Source organism: Lissotriton vulgaris, chromosome 8, assembly GCF_964263255.1.
Source record: "Lissotriton vulgaris chromosome 8, aLisVul1.2, whole genome shotgun sequence".
NCBI classification, from domain to species: domain Eukaryota; kingdom Metazoa; phylum Chordata; class Amphibia; order Caudata; family Salamandridae; genus Lissotriton; species Lissotriton vulgaris.
This window is the reverse complement of record NC_141696.1, coordinates 1,235,356,140-1,235,375,446: the sequence shown is the minus strand read 5'-3', so window position 1 is coordinate 1,235,375,446 and position 19,307 is coordinate 1,235,356,140.

Here is a 19,307-nt window from a genome sequence, read left to right as displayed (position 1 = left end):
TATATTAGTAGAACTGCTCTCTAATAGATGGAGAGGCCTAGGTACTGATTTAATTAAAGAAATTCTAGAACATAGACACAAGTATAGTGCTTTCCTGAAACCACAGTTTATGTCAGCTCCACCACCCTCAGAAAGAAAAATGTTTTACTTTGACAGACAGAATCCCTTACGGGAAGTACATCCGGTCAGAAAAGACGATAACACACTAGAACGTGTATTCGTATATACACCCATCACTAAAATGGAATTATTGGAAATGAAGAAAATAGTGACTAGTCAAGATTCAAGATTCAAGATTCAAAGATAGCTTTATTCGGTATTTAGCAAACACCATAAAAGCAAACAATACAAAATACAGTCAAAAACGCAACATTCATTACACTTATCAATCAATTAATCTAATCTTAAAAACCATAAAATCTTTTCATAAAATACGTTTGGTAGGAAGATAAATTCATTAGGTTAATAAAACATTTGAGGTAAATATAACATATTTATGTATTATATGGTGTTATTAGGCACAGAATAATACTCATACAAACCCTCACCCTTCTAATCACTTCTCATGGTTCCTCTACATTTTATGATGAACGACAAAAATGTTATCACCACTACAATAGTAAGCTCATCTTGGAGCAAATACAATCTATGGAGGGCAGTTTTACAACTTCTCAAACCCCACAACTTTAATAGTGGTAGCAGGTGTTTTTTCCTCCCCCACTGATAATACTGGCAAAAAAGGATACAATGTATATTAGACTGGGTGGCAACTCCATCACACGGGCCTTTTATCAACTTCCCAGACCAATCATTTGGAACAGGGAACGTTATTAGCCTAAAAAAGGATTCCGTCCTCATTCGTGCTAAAAGCATTCTGTGATAACATGAAAAATTTGGCGCCAGATAAGGATGAAGGCCATGATCATGGAGGATCTGGCGATGGGCTACGATGGTAGACTTATTCCCATCTAGATAATATCTCCTCTCCTCCAATAGACCAAGGCATGTCTCTTTTAATGCTTTTTTTGACATTTGGGCACATGAGGTTGGGTTTGAAAAGAATTCTGGTTGGCCGATGGAATTCAAATTTTTTTTAACATAGGCCAGCCATGGCTGCTTAGAGCCCTCGGCTTGCTGCAGGCAATCATAAATTACTTCCCTATTGAAGGTCGTGTCCTCGCATGTCCAAATCTTGTACCACAGCATGACTGGCGCTATCTTTATCAGATCACTAATATGGGATCTGTCAAGTTCATTGTGGCATATGGTAGTAGATGTGGAACGCGGGACTCCTAGAAGATACCTCAGGAAAGCATTTTCCACCCTTTGAATTTGAGAGCTATCTGCAAGTCCCCAGATCCCCGCCCCATAAACAGCTGTAGACACACATTTTGCTGCATAAATCTTAAGTAGTGTGTCTACCGGTTTCCCGCCGAGTCTTTTAGCAAATTGCTTGACCGCCCCTATTGAGCGGGCAAAGGCCAAGTTCCGGGAGGTGATCGCTGAGGACCATGTCCCCCTATTGTTAAAAATAATACCCAGATAGTGACTAGTCATGATAAAGACCCTGCAGGTTTTCACCGAGAGATTAAAGATATGTTACTCATGGGCGATTACACGTATACAGATATTATGAAAATGTTAAAAGTACTGTTGCCTGCTGGAATTTACGAGAAACTAAAGGAGAAAGAATGGGAGGTGGGAGACACAAAGATTGATTGGGCTGCATTAGAAGTTGAAGAAAATGGACGTACCGCAGGTTTAGGCCTTGGGGATAAAGCTAAAGCATTACCAGGTTTATTAGTACAGGTTTTGCCTAGACTGTTAACAACTAAAAAGGAAGACTGGGACGCAATCTCAGCCTGTAAACAGAAACACGATGAAGACACTAGTGATTTTTATTCTAGATTCGAGAAATGTTTTATTATTAACAGTGGCCTGAAAACACGTAGCGAGTCATACCCACACCTCTTTGTATCAAAATTAGTCGAGAATTCCCTGCCTCAAGTTAAGAACCGTGTTTTGAAAGTAGAAAGTATATGGCAAGCAAATACGCCGTCCCAAATGTTACAAATGTTACAGTACCACCAGAATAGAATTAGGGAAGAACAAGATCACGAACAGAGACGTATGAAAGATACGAAAATGAAAATGTTAGTTGCTCAGTCAGTTCCAGCTGACGGTCAGAAAAAGGGTATGACACAGTCAAATAATACGGCGGCTCCCATTAAAGGGACATGCAACTATTGTAAACAGCCAGGTCACTATGTGAATGAATGTACGGTCCTGAAATACAATATAGCAACAGGAAAAACTAAAGAGAGACCACGTCAGCCTAGACAGGACCAGGTCCAACACCAAGCTCAGCAACATATTCCACAGAACGTACAGCCAATGCCTGCTCCACAACAGACAGGACAGACAGTAGCGGTACCACATGCACAGCCCATTGCCGCGACACAGCAAGTTTCACAGCAGATGTACCAGTATGCACAATCTGATTACCCCGATTATCAGCGATACTCATGAAACAGCCTAGAGAGGGAGGTTGGCTTGCCTCTCATTGAAGTTCCTGTAGATCAAGAGGGTCCTTATGTACATAGTCAAGTATTAGGAAAAGATAGAAAGTTTTTGATTGATACAGGGGCAAGTCGAACAACAATAAGTCACGACGAGGTTCCAGGGGCACCCCTCTGAGGCTCACAGAATGTTTCCCTTGGATTTTCAGGACAGCCCATTGTTAATGAAGTATCGAAACCTGTTCCCCTAGCAGTTGGTCCATTGTCACGTACTACAGACTTATTGCTCACGAAGTCATGTCCAGAAAACTTGTTAGGTATCAAGACACTGAAAGCTCTAGGAGCTGTAATATGTTGTTCCCCGGAAGGAGTGAGACTGTTTTTGCGTGACTTTAAGGGTCACTATGTATTACGAGATTTTGATGTCAGATTGAAAAATGTACCAGAACATTTGTGGGCGCAAGGCCCAACGGATGTAGGTTGTATGCACATTACACCATACCGAGTTACACTCAAGCCAGGAGTTGTACTGCCCCGAATCCGACAATACAAGTTACCACCCGATGCTGTAGTGGCTTTACTGGAAATCATTGAAGAGCTCATTGCACAGGGAGTGGTTGTAGAAACCGACTCCAATCTATGTAATTCCCCTATCATTCCGATTCTTAAACGTACTGACCCGAATGCGCCTCCAGTATATCGGTTGGTGATTGATCTACGAGAATTAAATAAATGCATTGTACCACAGTACCCTGTGGTCCCCGACATCTCATCATTATTGACTGCTATTGATTCAGAGGCGACGTTCTTTACTGTAATTGACCTCAAGAACGCCTTCTTCAGTGTCCCCATTGATCCGGAAAGCCAATATCTTTTCGGATTCTGTTTAAATGGCCGTAGCTTCAAATTTGCACGCGCACCTCAAGGATTCACAGAAAGCCCCAGCATCTACAGCCAAGCATTGAAAAGACAACTTGACAGTATTCACATGCCAGTTAACACTGCCCTACTCCAGTACGTCGATGATCTGTTGATCACCGCCCGCAGCGAACCTGAATGTGAACATGCATCACTGACGGTTTTGCATTTCTTAGCTGACAAGGGACACAAGGTGTCCCCTTCAAAGTTACAATTCTGTGTTCAGCAAGTGGTGTACCTTGGGCACTTGCTGTCCAAGAGGGGGAGACAGCTAACACCTGACCGCATTGAGTTAATTGCACACTTACCGCAACCCAAGACACAAAAGGAAGTGCGGGCCTTCATTGGCCTCACCTCTTACTGCAGGCAATGGATTCCCCAGTACGCATTTCTAGCCAAGCCACTTATACAGTTGACAACACAGGAGGCAGCGACTTCGACTGTCCTCCCTTAGACTCAGGAACACACACAGGCTTTTGATGAATTAAAGAAAGCATTATGTCAAGCACCAGTTTTAGCAACACCATGTTACAGCAAACCTTTTACACTTTTCGTTACAGAACGTGATGGCACAGCATTATCTGTCCTCATACAAGACCAAGCAGGTTCACATAAGCCATGTGCTTATTTTTCGAGTACATTAGACCCAGTAGCCCAGGCCCTGCCTGCGTGCTTAAAATCAGTTGCAGCGACAGCCTTAGCAATCCGACAAAGTGATTCCATAGTGTTAGGACATCCCCTGACAGTACAAGTTCCACACTCTGTGGAAGTCCTTTTGAACAGAACACAGACTCAACACTTGACTATAGCACGACTGACAGGTTATGAATTGACATTGTTCCAGCCACACATAGAAATCAGACGCTGTAATATACTCAATCCTGCCACATTGTTACCCTCGAACATTACAGATCCAGCTCCACATGACTGTATAGAGATCATTAATGCAGTAACAAAGCCCCGACGAGACTTGACAGATGTTGCACTGACTAACCCAGACCTGACACTTTACGTGGATGGTTCATGTATGAGAACAAGCGCAGGAGAATTAGTGGCCGCATATGCAGTGACCACTGAAACTGAAGTCAAAGAAACACACCGTATTGATACACTGTCTGCTCAAGCTGCAGAGCTTATTGCTCTGACCCGAGCCTGTATAGTAGCCAAGAACAGGAATGTTAACATATACACAGATTCACGTTATGCATTTGGAGTCGTACACGACTTCGGTGTACTCTGGCAGGAAAGGGGTTTCTTGACTTCTCACGGAGCCAAGATCCAACATGGTTCCCTCATTCAAGAATTATTGGAAGCAATACATTTGCCATCAGCCATAGCTATCATGAAGTGCAAGGCACATACTAAAGTTACAGATACTATTTCCTAGGGTAACGACCTGGCCGATCGAACCGCGAAACACACAGCTCTGACTCATACACATGCAGCTGATATGACAAAGACAATAGTTCCGACACCGACACATTGCATGACAGTTAAGGATCCCGCACTAGATGTAATTGACATACAGACACATGCTACTCCAGACGAAATAAAGAAATGGACTGAACTAGGAGGGATCCAGACAGATCAGGGATGGATGACGAAGGGAAAAGCCACATGGTTTCTCCCCGACTCTATGGTTCAAGTTATGATCAACACCGCACACAGTCCAGCACATTTAGGAGAAAAAGCCATGTTAGACAGTTTACAGAATCTCTGGTACAATAAACATTTACGAGCAGCAGCAAAACAGAAAGTGCGTACTTGCATGATCTGTTGTCAGTTCAACCCCTGTAAAAGCATTCCCGTAGAGCAAGGTGGATTCAATCCTCCCGATCACCCTTTTGAAGTCCTCCAGATGGATTATATCCAGATGGAACGATGTTGAGGATTCAAATATGTCCTCGTAGTTGTATGTGCACTCTCCCGTTGGACAGAAGCATATACAGTCCCAGATTACACTGCTCCGACCACTGCCAAACAGTTGGTTCGTGAATTCTTCCCACGGTACGGTTTGCCTCGTGTCGTGTATTCAGATAATGGCCAGCCATTCTCGTCCGAGCTAATGAAGCAGGTATCACTCCTGCTAGGATATCAGTGGAAATTCCACTGCGTCCGACATCCCGAGGCAGCAGGCCTCGTGGAACGCCACAATCAGACGCTGAAAACACGTCTTGCTAAGATTTGTGCCGAGAAAGGGGTAGACTGGATAGTCGCCTTGCCAGTTGCATTGTTTTACATGAGAATGGTTGCACACTCTAGAACAGGGCTATCCCCGTACGAGGTGGTCTTTGGTAGGCCACCGAATATGTGGGGGACGCCTCTGCCTCGTAAGATCACAGATGTTGACTGTAATATGCTGACAGATTACCTTGCCTCCTTGATGTCTGCACTACAATCTTGTCGTTCACAGGTGGCTGCAGCCTTTCCCGACAACACCGAGGTGAAGCCACACGAGATTGTTCCGGGGGACCACGTCTTTGTTAGGAACTTCGACAGGAGGAGTCCGCTGGAGCCCCGCTGGCAGGAGCCGAAGCTTGTTTTATTAACTACAAGGACAGCAGTGAAGGTGGAGGGCCGCAAGGGCTGGCTCCACTCAAGTCATATAAAAAAATATCATGGACTACCGCCAGAGTCAGACTCCCAGCCCGGCCCCATTCCAGAGACTGATACTAAACTCCCACTGGTAGAAAAAACTCCTCAGCAGGAGTACCGCCTAAAGTTGAGGTCTAGCAAGTCAGACAGTTTAATTGTTTAAGTCCTCCCCTAGGTGAAGCGGTTAGACAGGTTCCTGACATGTACAAGTTAGACCCCAATAGAGAGAGAGATAGACAGAAACAGCTCAAGAAACGAGAATATTGTAAATCTCTTCGTAGTCACTGTATCGTGACATTACTGATTATGTTTTTTCTGAGTCTTACGATTATTGCTGCAAGTTTATTGCTACACATGTATTTTGCTATTTCCATACATGCACATTTCTTTCCAAATAGCACTGTCGAGCATACTTTCAGTCAATTACCCCCGCACGAGTTATCTTACCGGCTTGCGCTGCGCAACAATACTTTTATCAGTATGTTACATCATTCCCATCAGACCAGCAATGCTACCAATTGTTGGATATGTGACCGACTTCCTCCCTATCAGAAATACAAGGGAGTCCTGCCCCTCTTCCCGTATCCGTTCACACATAATGGTTCCTGTGGTGCCTGGTTTAGTTTAATAAATTCTTTAGACTCTGATTCTATAGTCTACCAAGGCAGTTGGGTATGGGGAAATCTGAACACAGTTCTGCATAAAGCATGTTACCCTAACAAGGAGGGTCTTCCACGAAGGACAGGGACCGATCTAGAAAATGAAGTATATGGATTAGGTAATTATACACTTAACCTCATGATTCTGAATGTCCAGTCTGATACCGGACCAGACTTACCCTCTATGTCAGTGTTACCAGTCAAAGGCGAATTATGTGTCAGAAAGAATGGTTCGGTACCCCTAGGTCATAGTAAATGTACTACTGTGATCGAATTCAGTGATAAAGGCAAGTCTACATTCAAAGCTACCCGCCATTCCTATTTCATTTGTGGTCATACAGCCTATATACGTTTGCCACTAGATTGGGATGGGACATGTTACGGTGCATTCCTTCTGCCACCTGTTTTTCTAGCCCCACCTGACTATCATAAGAACTCCCGGCTAGTACCTAATAGACCCAAGAGAGAACTCCCGATTGTCGACTATACTGAAACGGCATGGGAACAATATACAGATTTCAATAAAGGTTTCTTTCCCTATTTAGGAGCTATCTTCAATAGCAAATCAATACGTCACTTGACCAGAACCCTTGAAGCAGTGGTAAATGAAACTACTTCCGCCCTAGGCAACTTAACAGAGGAACAGTCTGCTATGAGACTTGTTGTCCTTCAAAATCGTCTTGTTCTTGACGTCATCCTGGCCGATAGGGGCGGAGCCTGTAGAGTCATCGGATCGAGTTGCTGTGTTTTCATTCCAGAAAACGCACCGTCAGTATATAAAGCCATAACGCGTCTCCATAAGATTGCAAGTCAGATACACCAGAATCCAGGCACCTGGACTTGGTCCGGTTGGTTCTGGAGCGTGTTATCAGCCTGGGGTTGGAAAGTCCTATCCTTCCTCGGAATAGCCCTTCTCATAGTATTCAGTTGTTGCCTATGTATACAATGTGGGCCAGCGATTTGCGGCTTGTGTGCCACATCATGTTTTCCTCATCCAAGTCCACGTTCTAAATCCCGCCTGAAAAAGGAAGAGCAAATGATGTTATATGAACAGATAGATGGACTAATGAAGATTGATATATCATGAAGGGTCCGTAGGGGACAAGGAGGGAATGAGGTAATATGAATTTTTATGGTCAATTGTGTCCCCTAACGTGAACCCCACCGTCTCCATGTACGAGCTTAAAGTGCATGTAACTTCCCTCCTCGACCAGTTATGAAGACGCAAATACATTTGCGTCCAACGTTAACATGTCCTCTTTCAGATCCACCATGAATGGATCGATAATTCAGTTCCTAAGTATGCCTTGCCAACGTCTTTTCATAGTGTACTTTCACGTTTTCCTAGCCCTGCAGAGCTAGGCCCTGATTTCTGCCATCGAGCCTTTCTGTTCTCTGCCTCCTGAAAGCTGCAACGTGGGATACATCCCTGACCTCTGTCCTACTCCCTGCGTGGCGAGCGGTGCCTGGCTCGGCCTGCTTGCCTGCCAAAGACAGTATTTTGCCTTCAAGTTATCAGTATAGCCGAGTTCAGTTCCTCGAAAACACATTCCAGTCTAGCAGAATAGACAAACATTTCCCCGGCTGCAGAGCAAAGGGCCCGGCCTCTCTGTCTCCATGCAAGTAATTCATTGCTCCTGTTACCATGGTAGGCCCATGGCCCCTCGCATTACACGCAGACACATAGTCACATATGCACGCATTAATAGTCAGTATAGAGTAGCCTCTGCCCAAGAGACCTTTCCTTCTAGATAATATAGTTCCCTAAACACAAGATATCAGATATGATTTAGGAACGAGTCGATCTGACATGCCAGACTTCTGTCTCTTTCCTCTAGTGCTAAATGTCAAGTCCCCTGCACCCTCCAGCCTCACGTCAGTCACACGTCATGCTGCTGCGCGCGCATCCTTGCTACAGATTTCTGCTGACACTGCAAGATTCCACTATGTATCCACCCACTTGTGACACTTTCATGTGACATTTCTAGCACACACCTCTGTGTACGCCCTCGTGCACGCCTTTCTGTTACGCACATGTGTCCTTATCTCGTTTCTCTCAGCTGTTACACCTTCTGTATCCATCACCATTATATGCATTTACTATATATATTGTATTCTGTTAATAAAGTATTGTCTATCCCTTCCTGATCCTTAATGGTGAAAGGAACATGATACCCTGGTTCGAACCATTCCATTTTATGGAATAAAACCCTTATAAACTCAGATATCACGGATTTTGCCTCTTATTTTCGATTGAGTTATTTTATTGAACTTTACTGCATAGAAATTCCGACGGTAAATATTTATTTACCACACATCTCCCCTCTGCCGAGTGACATGCACGTTAAGGACTTTCAAAATGGAGTAGAAAGCACCTCCCTGGCCCAAAGATAACGATACATGAAAAGTAAAAGGAAACAATTTAGAACACAGAAATAAATGATTACACTGTATACCATGATTCTCTATACTATACCCATTACTTTATAATAGACTATAGCATTAGGATTACGCAGAACGAACAGCTTAGCAAAAGCAGCAGTGCAAGCTTCTAGCATGTGAGAATACAGAACAGCCATTTTAGCACTAGTGCGCAGATGCAACAGGGTTCCCTCCACACAACTGCGAGTACGTCATGTCACGTGGGTATGACAGACACATGCACAGTAGAAATTCCAGCGTAGCAGCAGCCATTTTAGATGCAAGCGTATTAGGATTAGAAAACACATAAGCAAGCTTCTCTCGGATACCCCATGTAAATGTAAGATGTGCGAAATTAGTTAAACAAACAGGTTGGTTACTTCGTTATTGTTATTCAAGGTTAATGAGTACGAGCAAGTCGCTTCATATGCGAATCCTTGCTCCATCACTTTGACAACAGTATTGACAATGCATGAAAGGCTTTATTAATATAGATGGTGAAATGCCTCCAGGCAACTCACGAGCTAACAGCATTCACATCAACTGCCCTCTGGCACTATGGAAACAAAATCAGGAATAGGGGGCATATGTATGAAAGAACCGATTTGCGATTCTGAAAATGCTGTTCTTACCGAATCGCACATTCAGAATCGCAAATCGGTATGTATGAAAGAAATCGCAAATAAATAGCGATTCCTTAAACATCGCTATTTATTTGCGATATCCCCAAATGCGATTACTTAACCTGTAGGAATGGCACAATTTTTTAAATCGCTATGAAAAATTGCAATTTTTGCAAAAAATCGCAAATCGCGTGGAAAAAATCGCAATTTAGAGATTTTCGGAAATGAGCCAATCAGGAACTCTGGTGCAGCATGATGACATCACAACCAGGAAGTGATTGACTTCCCATGCTGCACCTGACTTCCTGAATCTGAGGCAGAGTGAAGGAGTGTTTGGAACAGAGCAGTGTACACCTGGAGAAACATGGCTGAGAGTGGAGCCACGCCCAGGCAGGATTCCCAGCAGCAGGAGTGTGAGAGCTCAAGGAAGAGAAAACAAAAGTTTTCTGAGGCAGAATTGGAGGCTCTGATACATGAAATGGTGCCAAACCATGAATTACTTTTTGGATGGAAATCCAGGGAGGTGCCAGAGAGTCGCAAAAGGAGGATCTGGGAAGAAATCCAGCACAAGGTGAATGCTGTGGATGTGACACCCCGGAGTGTAGAGGACCTCAGAAAGCGATGGTACGACCTGCACCTGCCCTCTAAAGAAAAACTAGCTGCCAGGCTGGAACAGTCCAGGACAAATGGTGGTGGGACCTCATCTGTTTCTGAATCAACACCCCTGGAGGAACTGGTTGAGGGGACCCTGCAACCATAGAGTGTGGGAGGAGTGGCTGATTTTGACAGCTCTGACCAGCCAGCATCAGGAAAAGGTAAGAACCATGCCCTCACAACCATCACACCCCCTAACGCCCCCCAGCAGTGAGCTAGGGGCCGGAAACAAGATAGGTAGTCCAGAGCAGGCACACAGGCAGTCATAGCAATGCATTATGGGAGATGTAGTCACATGTAAATCAAAGTGTTAAAATTGCAGCAAAAATAGTCAAACACATATTCTGCTGGTCTTGACAGTGAAACAAGAGACCAACGTAAACGAAATAGTTGTGAAAAATGTATTAATACAGTGCAAGTTAGTGAAGTAAACTAATGTGTGCTGTTCTATTCACAGCACCATCTTCAACACGGCAGTGGGACAGTCGTTGAGAGTCATGAGTCAGAAGATGCCTGCCAAGATATGAACACGAATGGGGAGGACAGCCCTGTGACCACCCGCAGACATAAAAGGAGACACAATGTCAGGCCACTGGCGCCTATTCAGGATGAGGCAGATGCAATTGGTGAAAATGTAACCAATGTGGACACACAGCCACAGCAAGAGGGACCTGCAACAGACCAGCACGTCCCACGAAGTGCAGCCAGGCGCAGACGACGCACGGCCAACTTATTTGAAGGGCAAGGCGAGGAATCTGTCTATGCAGGACTGGAACTCAACATGTTGCAGGTGCAGCGCCTGCAGGCAAAAAACATGAAACTTTTACAAAGGGAGATGAGGGAGGGCTTCCGTGGACTCATGAAGGACCTGCAGGATGGCCTACAGGCGGTATGTAAGCAAATGCGCAGATGTTGTCAACGCCAAGACAGGTACACCAGGGCCATCAACTGCTTGGCGGCTATGTCTAGCATCCAGGCCAGGCGCAGCATTGAGATGCAGCAGCAATTTACACATGCTGCACAAGACATAGCAAATGCGCTTTTGCAGGTGACCACTGCTGTGGATGAGTTGCGCCAAGTACGCGCAACAGGGCCGGGAGTGCTGACTCCAAGTGAGGAAGATAACCAGTCAGTTCGGAGCAGCACCACCCCACCGCCAACCTTAGAGAGACGCCGTAGTGGCAGGACCAATAGGGCTATACCTACAAATGAACATTAGGCTGTGCAGCATTTGACTTGTGCGTCACTCCATTTCTTTTCTGAGCACTGTGAATGTAACATGTGCTAAATATGTCTTGTATGACTACTGTACGTTTTCAGGTGATACATATCCTGCTATTAAGGATTAAAAACAAATATTCAGACTTACATTACTTGGCATTGTGTCATTTTTCCTTACCTAAAAATAGTTGCGCGTAATCTCATCACGCCTCTGGCGCCCAGCTGCTGCAACAGCTCTACCAGCTACCATACGTCCAGGTCCTGGCCCCTCTACGTCAGAGGATCCAGAGTCACTCAGTTCCACTGGTGTCCCTTTTCTTGTGGCAATGTTATGGAGCATGGCACAAGCCACCACTATTTTACAACACGTATTGGGGCTGTATTGGACTGCACCTCCACTCCTATGGAGGCACCGGAATCTGCTTTTCAGGATACCAAATGTCCGTTCGCTGGTGCCTCTGGTAGCAATGTGTGCCCTGTTGTATCTGCGTTCACTTGCATTGTTGGGATTGAGGTAGGGAGTCAAGATGAAATCCCGTACAGCATAAGCACTGTCACCTGTGGGTTAGATAAAAATATGCTAGCCTGTGACATGCACATGGTAGTTGGTACTAATGACCCCTATGTCTGAAGGTACTTACCGAGTAGGTATCCCTCGCCAAACTCCCCTCTTGAGAGTCTATGATATATCCCACTGTGTCTGAAGATGAAAGCATCATGTGTGCTGCCAGGATACTTTGCTACTATGTCAGTTATGATGTGTTTGGCATCACACACCACCTGAATGTTCAGTGAGTGGTAGCATTTCCAATTTCTAAAGATGTATTCATTGCTTGAGGGGGGGGATATAGCAACATGTGTGCCATCAATACATACTATCACGTGTGGGAAATGCGATATTTGATAGAAGTCCTGCTTTGTCTGTGCAATTGCCTGAGGTGTTCTGGGGAAGTAAATGTGATGTTGCATCCTCCGAACCATGGCATCTAGGAAGGCATGGAAGAATCGCGAAAGGGAACTTTGTGACACTCCTCCTGCTGACGCAATCACCCCCTGGAAACTTCCAGAGGCCAAGAGGTGTAGTAAACACAGGACCTGTATTTCAGTGGGAATGGCATTTGTCCTGCGGGTGGGGTTTTCAAGGTAGGGTCTGAGTTCTGCTATTAAATCATTTATGCTGTCTTCATCAAGCCTGTAATGGGTGTAGAGGTGCTCCTCAAGGCGCTGGGAGATGCTGATGCTCAAACGGAATACCCTCTACTGCCGCAGCTTCCTCTGTGCAGCAGCTCTCAGACGCATCCTCCTAGCTATGATGTAAAGCCCCGCCATTGTGGTAAACAATTGTTTGAATTCTGTTGCTGCTTAAATAGTTTGCACCTGGTTACTACCTGCTCCTACTTGGTGGTAATTGCGATTCTGTATTTTGCGATTTTGCGAAAATCGCTAATTGCGATTTTTTCATACATATCATTGCGATTCTGTATATTGCGAAAAGTGCCATTATGCGCTTATTATGCGAATTCCTACATTAGCAATTTTCAATTTGCGATTTTCGCTAACTGGAAACTTGCAAATGTTCAATATCGCTATTTTTTCGCAGAATGGCACTTTTCGCATTATACAGAATCGCTTTTTTAGCGATTCCCTAAATTCATTGGCTTTTGCATTCATACATGCCGTTCGGCCTGTTCGCATTCGCTAAGGCTGAAATTCTGCGAATTTCGGCCTTTGCGAATGCGAATTTGCTTGATACATATGGCCCTAGGTCTCTAGACTCACTATGGCACCAATTGCAAGACTTGTGGAATACCATAAGATTAAAGGTGTCTAGAAATACAGAAACTGAGTGGGATTTCTGCATGACATTTCTGCAATTACGGTGGAATTCCACACAGTATTTTATGTTCTACGGCGTGTAGCATAGACATGTATCACCTGCTCTGGGAAAAAGTTATCTTGGCAGAGGGCATTGCATGCTCCCCATTCCCTTGATAGGGGTGGGGTGAGGGACTCGGCTAATGGGTCCGGGCTGCACTTAAACCATTTCCCATTGCGATTTAGTTACTTGGATTTTCCATCTAGTAAAATGTGTGTGCAGGAATACTAGACCCATGACAATAGTGTGCAGTGGAATTCTACATGGAATTCTGCTCTGCATAGTTTATTTTAGGGGTCTAAGTATTTTCATTCAAACATCAGATTTAAATATATCATGCTGTTCTTTTCAAATTTCAGCCTGTCATATCTGAAAATGCTCACGTTTTGCTATCAAGTGTAATCATTTCAATTTTAGAGCATAAAGCCAAGGCTTGCCTTCTGGTGATCAAACACATGTTTTATTCTTACATACCAGCTGTTCACTATGATATGTAATGGACTGAGGTAAAATATTTCTACAATTATGTATTTGACAATGTTAGTCATTACATTGCATTATTCACATCATGATTACCATTACATTGTGATAATTTAAGTAGTAATCATAAATCATGTATTGCCCCCGTGATGGACATTTGGCTTAAGGGTGGCGGCGGTTATGAAGAGAACCCGAGGGAAGCGCTGATTGCGGGACTTTTGTGACCTCCGTGGTTTCCTCCAGCGCTGTGCCTGTCACGTTTCCCTGATTCTGGAGTGCTTTTCCTCCTTCAGCTTCACTCGAGCAAAATGCACCATACAGCGGCATTCTGGTCAGTGTAGTCCGACATTGGAGTACTACACAGGTGAGCCATATGAACATTAGGAGGCGGAGCAGGGTGAATATACACGTGACAGGATTGCACTCGTCACAACGGCAGAGGAAACACTGTGTGAGGGAGGCGCTGAAGAAGGCACAACACGCCGAAATGCATCCGCCCTAAAAGAACCCTCAATAAAGCATTTTTTCGAGCCTCTCTTCGGGTGCCTGCTCTTTTCTTTTGGGAGAAGATTCCTTCAATACATTATGCTCCAGCCAGTGGGCATTCCTGTGCACCCCCGCCGCATCAAGAGGTCTGGACTTCCTGGCTGCTCTACGGGGCTTTGAACTCTCTCAGTGTGGTTGCACTAAGGTCCAGATCCACCACTACGCCAAGAAGAAACTGCGGTTTGAAGGTATTCCACCTTCATTTTTGGACGACATGCACTGTCATGCTTGCCCCCGTGATGGACATTTGGCTTAAGGGTGGCGGCGGTTATGAAGAGAACCCGAGGGAAGCGCTGATTGCGGGACTTTTGTGACCTCCGTGGTTTCCTCCAGCGCTGTGCCTGTCATGTTTCCCTGATTCTGGAGTGCTTTTCCTCCTTCAGCTTCACTCGAGCAAAATGCACCATACAGCGGCATTCTGGTCAGTGTAGTCCGACATTGGAGTACTACACAGGTGAGCCATATGAACATTAGGAGGCGGAGCAGGGTGAATATACACGTGACAGGATTGCACTCGTCACAACGGCAGAGGAAACACTGTGTGAGGGAGGCGCTGAAGAAGGCACAACACGCCGAAATGCATCCGCCCTAAAAGAACCCTCAATAAAGCATTTTTTCGAGCCTCTCTTCGGGTGCCTGCTCTTTTCTTTTGGGAGAAGATTCCTTCAATATATATATATATATATATATATATATATATATATATATATATATATATATCAAAAATATCCACAACTCGATGAAGAAGGAATGTCCGGGCCCGCTTGTGCAGTTTAACGAGCTTTTATTGTTAGCTCCACTCGACGCGTTTCGAGGAAGTTTTCCTCTTGTTCACGAGCGTGAGTGAGAGTGACTTGGTGCATTAAATACGGTCACATGACATAAGTGAAATAGTAAACAGACTCGCAGGATTCAACCAAAACGAGCTACAATGCACAATTCAATGACAGTTCATCCAATGAAAAAAATAATATAATTAAACATCGGCATGCACATTAAAATTTCAAAACCACATTGCAGCGGGAAATTGGTAAATAAATGAAACGGAAATGAAAAACGCATTCCTTTGCGTGCGGCCTCATCATGCAATTGAACGTTTGGAGAACACACAAAAATACATTGTTGCTTCTCCTTAAATCGCGCGTGAATAACATTGTTACTTTATTTTATGTCACGCTTGAGCTTGGGTGAAGTTAAACTATCATTCGATAATGTGCAACCTAGTCTTGAGGTTAGCTGAACAACCTTAACTGCAGGTTGGAAATACATCATCAAAAGACTTAATGCTGCCCCAGTGGGCAGTACCACAAGTCAAAACCAAAGTCTCAATGGTGCCCCAGTGGGCAAACGTGGCCACGTTCTTGCATATATCCCGCTAGTGGACAAACGGTGGTATCATCTTAAACGTGCTGGGCAACCGTCGCCCGTGCTCCAATTCATACGTTCACAACTGCCATACGTGTAAACTGGTCAAATGACCTTGCATTGCAATCTTTTGTTACTCCTCACAGAGATCTGGTAAAAAATAAACATAAAAATAAAGTGACTTAATGTGCAGAAGTGACATAAATCAAATGCAATGTTGAATACGCACATGTATCTCACAAACCATAAAAACCATAAAAATGTTACTTGCTGAAATGACAGTCATTTACATGTTATTTTCTACATGGTGCTAAATACAGGCAGCTAACCCAGGTGTACTTCCAACTCCTCATCGTGGTTATGCCCTTCAGGCTGCATGGTATGGTATTTGATGATGAGTATAGATTCAAGCCTCCGGAGTTCCTGAATTCTGTCACCTCCCCTCTCTCTCACAGGTACTGATGCAAGAACACAGAAAGACAAGAGATTGGCATTGCTCTTGTGGAAGGACTCAAAATGTCTGGCTATGGGATAGTTCTTGTCTTTCTTGTTGATGGCCCTCATGTGCTGTAACACCCTATCTTTGGCTGGAAGTTTGGTGCTGCCTATGTAATTCAATTTGCAAGGGCATGTGAGTGCGTAGACAGCATGATCAGTGTGACATGATGTGTGTGTTCGGATTTTAAATGGGTCAAGATCTTTAGACAATTTGATGGTTTTAGTGCTGACACTGTTTCTGCAGGCTTTGCATTTTCCACACACGTAAAATCCCACCACTGGGTTGATTGTCGCTTTCTTAGGAATTAGAGTGGTGCATACAATGTCTTTGAGTGATTTGGCCCTTCTGTAGGTGATCTGGGGATGTGAACTTATCCCTGTGGCAAGGTCTTTGTCCAGTATAAGGACATTCCAAAATTTGTCAAGGGCCTTCCTCACCTCCCTGGTTTGACCATGATAGTCAGTGATAAATCTGGTAGTGGTGGTGGAGTCACTGCTAGTGTTACTTTTTTCTTTAAGGAGGTTTTTTCTGTCAAGAGTATTGGCTTTGGTGATTGCTGTCTTAATGCATTTTTTTGCTGTACCCCCTTGCTCTGAACCTTTGGCTCATGACCTTGATTTCTTTGGTGTAGTCACTTTCACTGGAGCAGTTTTGTTTCGCTCGCAGGAATTCACCCACCGGTATCGAATTAATCAGAGTCGGGGGATGGCAACTGCTGGCATGGAGGAGACTGTTGCCTGCAGTCTCTTTCCTGTAAAGAATGGTGGTGAGTGCATTATCAACCACCCGTACCTTGAGGTCAAGAAAATCAACTTCTTGGCTGTTTACATGGCAGGTGAAGGATAAGTTGAATTCATTTATGTTGAGGGATTCCACGAAATCCCTAGCCTCATCACTGGTGCCATTCCAGATGACAAAAATGTCATCAATATACCTCAGCCATGTGATGACCTTGGATTGGAACTCCTGGGACCTTTGAACTACTTGCTCCTCCCACCAGCCTAAGAACAGTCCGGCAAAGCTGGGAGCGAAGCAAGATCCCATCGCGGTCCCAAGGAGTTGATGGAAGATCTCCCCATTGAACGTGAAAAAATTCTGGGTAAGGCATGTCAGGACCATGTCCAGAATCATTTCAGTATGTAGAAGGTATGATATAGATCTAGCCTGTAAGAAGTGTCTGCACGCCTGTATTCCTAAGTGATGTGGGATGCAAGTGTACAGGCTGTTGACGTCAAGGGTTACAAGTTGCCACCCTTGTGTCCATTGTATGTGCTCTATCTTTCTCAGGAAATCTCCAGAGTCTTTGAGGTATGAGGGTAGACCTTGCACCAGAGGCTGCAGAAAGAAATCTACATATCGTGAGGTATTTTCCCAGCAGCTGCCACTGGAAGATACGATGGGTCTGCCAGGGGGTTTGGTGAGACATTTATGCTCCTTAGGTAAAAGGTAAAGTGCAGGTAATTTGGGGTTCTTACATTGGAGGAAAATGAATTCTTCCTTCTCAATCAAACCTCTGTCTTTCCACTCCCCTAGTTGATCCTGATATTTGTTACAGCTAGTCCTGTATGACACTCTGTCGCTTTTCTCATACTTCTGTGTATCCCCTAGTTGTGAGAGACCTTCATCAATGTACATTTGGAGGGGCAGAATCACTATGTTCCCGCCCTTGTCAGATTTCTTGATAATTATACTTTTATCTTTGCCCAGCATTTCAATCGCATCAAACTGTACCTTAGTAAGATTCTTCCTGCCAAATCTGACTTTCTTAGACAGTTTATCAAATTCCCTGATCACACCTCTCTCAAACACATCAATCGAATCATTAACAATTTGAGGAAGGAAAACAGACTTGGGTTTGAACCCACTACGTATAAACAGACTTGGGTTTGAACCCACTACGTATACTCTGGTTAATGTCAGTATCATCATTAATGAACTCAAGGATCGGATAAACTACTGAGTCGGAATTATCACCCATTTCATACATAGTTCTTAAAAATTCCAGATCCTCTACCAAAATGTTACTTGGTTCTTTTTCATTGTTTCCCATGTCAGTATTAACTTTACTACTGAACCATTTACGTAGTCTTAGTTTCCGGGTAAAATGAAAAAGATCCACTCTGCTTCTAGCATAGTCAAAAGTTGAAGATGGACAAAAGGAAAGACCAAGGGACAGTACCTCTTTATCGGCTTCGCTCAGCTTCCGCTCCGATAGGTTAATTATTGTCTTGGTTTCCATCATTTTCTCTTTTGTTGGCCCCTCGTTCTTGATCCCACCGGGCTTGAAATGTTGCTTCTGTCTGTTGCGATAGGTTTTGTTTTTGCGGCGCCTCTCCCTCCTCGACCACGTCCTCTTTGAGCGTTGGAGTTGCCTTTGTTCTGGGATTCCAATCTCCCTTGCGCCATCATCGCGAACTCCTTTAAAATTAAATCTTTTGGGCTCAGCAGGCCCGGGCTCCTTGTGGGGTCCGGCCCTTCCGTTTCATCACCGTTCCCCATTGCGCCATTATGTGTTGATTGGTCATTGTTGTGTGAGGGAGAGCTGTTCGTCGCTGTCACATTGGGCCCTGGGACTTTGGTTTCGGCTCTGAGGTGATCATATTTTTTTGCAAAAGTTAAAACCTGACCGTTCTCATAGTCGATACGGTCTCTGTTAAACTTTTTTTCTTTTTTCTCCCGTATTTCCTTTTCAATTTTCTCCAGTCTGGTTTCCATTTTCTTATACTCAGTATCATACTCGGTCATATTGTCATACAGACGCTTGAGTTGAGTTGTTAGTTCATCAATTTCTTTTGAATATTTATCAACTTCCCTTGAGGCATATTTCACCAAAAGTTTCAACATGACTATGGAACAGTCGTGGCTGTTTTCAGCCCATTCTTCAACTAACTGGGGGTCAGGCTCATTGAATGTGGGGGTGGTATAAATTCG